The sequence below is a fragment of the Porites lutea genome, chromosome 7, assembly GCF_958299795.1.
Source record: "Porites lutea chromosome 7, jaPorLute2.1, whole genome shotgun sequence".
NCBI classification, from domain to species: Eukaryota; Metazoa; Cnidaria; class Anthozoa; order Scleractinia; family Poritidae; genus Porites; species Porites lutea.
Window position 1 is genome coordinate 9,856,357 of NC_133207.1, and position 5,058 is coordinate 9,861,414.

Here is a 5,058-nt window from a genome sequence, read left to right on the forward strand (position 1 = left end):
TCGGTTAATATTAAGTTGTGTCCCTTTTTTGTGGAATGCTATAAGCGTTAGTGTCCTCAAATTCCCCAGATAAGATATCAAAGTCGGGTGTTATTCATATTGGTATAAGTGATCACTCTGCTATTTATCTTACAAGCAAAGTTACTCATCTTCACTCCAATATGCACAAAAATGTGTAAGTCCGACAGCTCAAGAATTTCAATGAAGCTGAATTTTTGCGAGATCTTCGCATGATTAACTGGAACTGCGTTACAACGCGCAATAACCTAAATGAAATGTGGGTCTTTTGGAAACACCTGTTAGCGAGTGTTATTGATAAACATGCACCATTCAGAACAAAAAGGGTTAAAAACAAATGCTCTCCCTGGATTGCTAATGTACTGTTGCGTGAAATACAAAAAAGAGATTTTCTAAAAAAGAAAGCTGCATCTACAAATGACCCTTCGATTCGGAAACAGTTCAAAGATGCAAGAAATAAGGCCAGTAACTTAGTGAAGAAAGCTAAACGTAAATACTTTTCTGAAAACTTTGAGGCAAACAAAAGTGACTCCAATCTCGGCAAAGTAAATCAACCAAAGCGTCTCAAGTCAAAACAGGAAACCAACTTTTCACCTCACCTGGTGATATTGCTGAAGCATTTAACAATCATTTTACAACATAGGCCAATCTGTAGCACATGAAATTCCTGGTACGGAAATTGGCCCACTTGCCAATGTTTATCCTGTTGACGGAGTATTTTCTTTTCAACGGATTAATGTTTAAAAGGTCGTCAAATTACTTAAGGCTATCGATGTAGGTAAGGCAACTGGGCTTGACAAAATTCCAAACAGGCTTCTGAGGATTGCTGCCTATGTTGTCGCGCCCTCTTTAACGGGCATCTTTAATCAATCGTTAGTGACTGGTATTTTCCCCTCTGACTGGAAACTGGCTAAAGTGTCACCAATTTTTAAGAATGGCTCTAAGTCTGACCTAAACAACTATCAGCCTATATCTGTCACTCCTACCGTAGCCAAAATTTTTGAAAAAAATTATCTATGTCTTGAGCAGCTATATTAATATCTGAATGAAGATGGTTTATTAAACAGCGGCCAGTCTGGTTTCCGCTCGCTACACAGCACTCTTACTGCCTTGTTGGAAAAAAACGATAACTGGTGTGCCAATATTGATAGAGGTCTTCTTAATGGCGTAATCTTTATTGATTTGAAAAAGGCCTTTGACACTATACCGACCACGAGATAATTCTAAAAAAACTTACCAAGTATGGCGTTGATCAAGACGCCCTGAAATGGTTTAAATCTTACCTAACTAACCGTATGTAAAGATGTAATGATTTAAAAAATCATCTATCTAGCGCGAGCACTCTAAGGGTCAATAATTTGTCCTCTTCTCTTCTTTTCTTGATCTATGCAAATGATCTACGAAATTGTTTGAATGTGGGCTCTCCTAGAATGTGTGCCGACGACACTAATGTTACCTCTTCTGCGGCTACTATACCTGATGTTGAGTCCCAAATCAACAGTGACCTGAAATATGTTGATCGCTGGCCCAAAGCTAATAAGTTAAGTCTCAATGTAGCCATAACAGAGTTTATGGTTATTAGTTCGAGGCAGAAACTACAGTCCTTAAATGAATACACAATGAATATTCATATAGACGGCGTCCCAATAAACCAAAGCAATCAAAGCAAATCTCTCGGGCTTACCATTGATGAAAATCTCTCGTGGAAGGTCCACATCCATGAAATCTGTAAAAAAGTATTTAAGCGGATCAGGCCATTTGTTTCAATGTACCCTGCAATTAAAATATACAAAGGTCTTATCGAGCCACACTTCGATTATTGCAGCGCTGTATGGGATGGTTTGATCCAACAGTTTAGTGAGAAACTTCAAAAACTTCAAAATCGTGCGATCAGAGTTAACACCAAATCTAGCTATGACTAGTTCCAGATTTCTTCTTAACTTGCTTGGTGGGGACAGTTTATCAGTTAGAAGGGCTAAACAAAAGGCTAATTTAATGTACAAGTGCATTAATAATCTCGCCCCAGCCTATCTCTGTAATTTGTTTTCCCCAAGAACACCGAATTACTATTTTCGCAACGTGACGAAAAAATTAATGCTCCCAAAACCAAGAACTGATTACCTGAAGTGTAGCTTTAGTTACAGTGGCGCTCTTCTATCGAACAGTCTTTCTGAGGAAATACGTACATCAAATTCCTTAGGTCTCTTTAAGAGAAATTCCCATAGATGGTTTTTTGATCAGTACTCCCACATTTTAAATTAGTTTTCTATGTCAGACTGATGTTTTTCACCGTGCATAAATAAAGTTATCATTCATTCATTCTGAGGGCTGAAAAATTCAGTGGCGAGAAATTTTGTTGACGCAGAAATATCCGCGGGTAGCATCCCTTGTGTGATTGTTTTTAAATGCACTAAAGATAACCATGGGTCTTCTAACGCGACCTCGTTTTGAGAGGAAAGCAAAGTGCAATGGCTAATCCCAAAGAAATTTTTATCTTTGAGAATCAAAATGTTTGCTCAGGCAAAGCCAGGGAAGACAATGCGATTTGAGCCAACTGACAAAATTAAGAGATTTTTTCCAGAGGGAACTGTTGTTATGTATACATATAGTCCAATAAAGGTCCTCGTCATCCATTTACCCTGGGTACCAAAGGTATTTTTTCTTTTGGTGTCGGCCGCAGGTTGACCGATCTTCGATCGATGGTACTAGCCCGAAGTAGCAGGTTGTCCGAATCCAAAATCACGAATGAAAAGTCTCTGGCATCCAGGGTAGTCGTCAGTAGATCTTATATTTTCGGTCTGCACTCTGACGTTATCGAATCTGTGATGTTCCCAGGCCCGATCGGTGACTTTTGGCGCCGAGCAACAATTAAGGATTCTGATTGTTAGATGTCATTTCAGCTCGAAGTACTGAGAGGCAATAAGAACGCAAGCTTTTGGGAGAAAATGCAATAACAATGCTAAACATAATTACCAGAGCACTGCTCAACTATAGTTAACTATACACTGATCGATTAGAGGAGATACGTCTTGGTGAAAAAACTCCTATTTAAAACTGCATGTGATCTTCGCAATTAATATTCTTAAGCAGCCGTTAATGATCCTTTAGAGTTTTCACGAAATGATTAAGTTTTAAGGTTGATAGTTACTGTAACCTCAGTGTTGCGTTTTGCATTTCACTGTCATTTCAGCCTGATTAGCGTTTTGAATATATAAGTTCTGTGATTTGTGACCGGATATGAAATATCTCTGAACTGGCTAATATTCGCTGATATTTATTTCCTTGTTATTGAAAAATAGTTAAATATCAATTACTAACATTACATGACGCTGCAATTTATAGCCGTATCAATACTTCCCTGAGGTTGTTGAAATCAGGGCTCTGATGTCTCTTATGCCGACCATACTTCTTAAAAATTGAGCCATTTATCTCGGGAATTAATTTTCCTTTCATATACATTACTTTGCCTCGACGTAAAAGGTTGATTTATCAACATGTTTCAATTCGAATTCATTGCATGACGAGAAAAATACAAAGGATAAGAACCTGTCAGTCATAAACTGTCACTTTTATTACTGCCACTGCGGAAAGAAATGTCTGTTTTTGTGCAATGATGGCGGCGCTGGGGGGATAATGATACTTCATGCAACGTCATTAATGTGTCCTATGGTACAGGAAGAAATAAAAAAGACTGAGGAAGAATATAATTAAGTGCTTGAGTAGTAAAAGTGCAAGTCTTGAGAGTTACTTGCTGGATATATTTTGTCGGTACCGTTAGTTGCTGATCACAACGTGCAGCCTGAAGAAAAAAACAACTTGGTAATTAAGTGAATGCAAGTGGGTATAAAGAACGTTGTGCATTTACTAAAAATCTTAATATGCAACTCTTAAGTGCTTTGCGTTTGATATGAAAACAGCCAATATACAAATCTATAGCTGTTCAGTTATAGTCGCTGTCGGACGTTTAGTCTTACATTCACTTCTGTGCCTAAAAAGGAAAGGAAAGGACACATACCAATAGAAATCCAGTCCCGCTTTAAAATGAGAACCTGAATGAAAATGACTAGTTTTAATGGCCAGGAAGAAAAATTTAGAGGCCGAAAATCAAGCCTTCCATTTATAGCGGAAGTAAAACCTTTTAAAAGGATTTGCAAAACTATCGGATCGCTTTCATCGAGTCTCTGCACGATTGAGCGTAAATATGACAGATCTACGAACTTTGTTGAACTGGGAGTAAACGTCCAAACAACACTAGGCATGCTGCGCGATGTCGACAGTATTTTAAAACTAACTGTAGTAGACCTGTAAAATAACTGTTCGAAGGAGCAAATATTGCATAGAAATTTCTAAAGATCCAGAACTTTTCACATACCCTTTTCAAGGTATTGCGATTATAAAAGGTCTCTTGAAAAATTCGGTGTGTAGAGACGGAACGTTCTTTAAAATCTTCAAATGAAAGTACGGCTACTTTATGTCCTCGAAGTTTCGACCGGAGCCATCAGGGTTGCTAACAATTTTAGATGATATGAGAAAGTCACCTAATACTTTCTAGACAACCAATGGGCAGCTCGAGATTAACCAAACAGGTTTCTAAATCATAGAGGAAACCGTTTGGGGCACTTCTGATATTTTTGAAAATATGCGGTCAATGGTCGACAATTGGGAGTTTTAATAAGATACCACGACGGCAACGGCCACGAAAAGGTCGCTTAAAAGTATCTTAGCTTTCTTTGAATCTCTATCGCGATTACTCCAGCTCATTTATTTTGTCAAATGCAAGCGAACTCTTTTTGATCGAATTCCTCAGAACCATATTCAAGTTCAGAAGGAGAAAGAAACTTCAGTCGTCGATTGTTTACGACCTCCATAAAATGTGAAATTAGACATTTCCCGTTGTAGTCGTGCAGTGACGGCAAATAGGAAATGTACAAAAAAGTGTAAAGCACGTGCAGAGTTTTTGTTTGCTTTATATTTAACCTTTTGCTTTTTTGAGATTCTCGTTGTCGTCGCCGTCTCCATCGTGGCTTCTTAAAGTCCTTA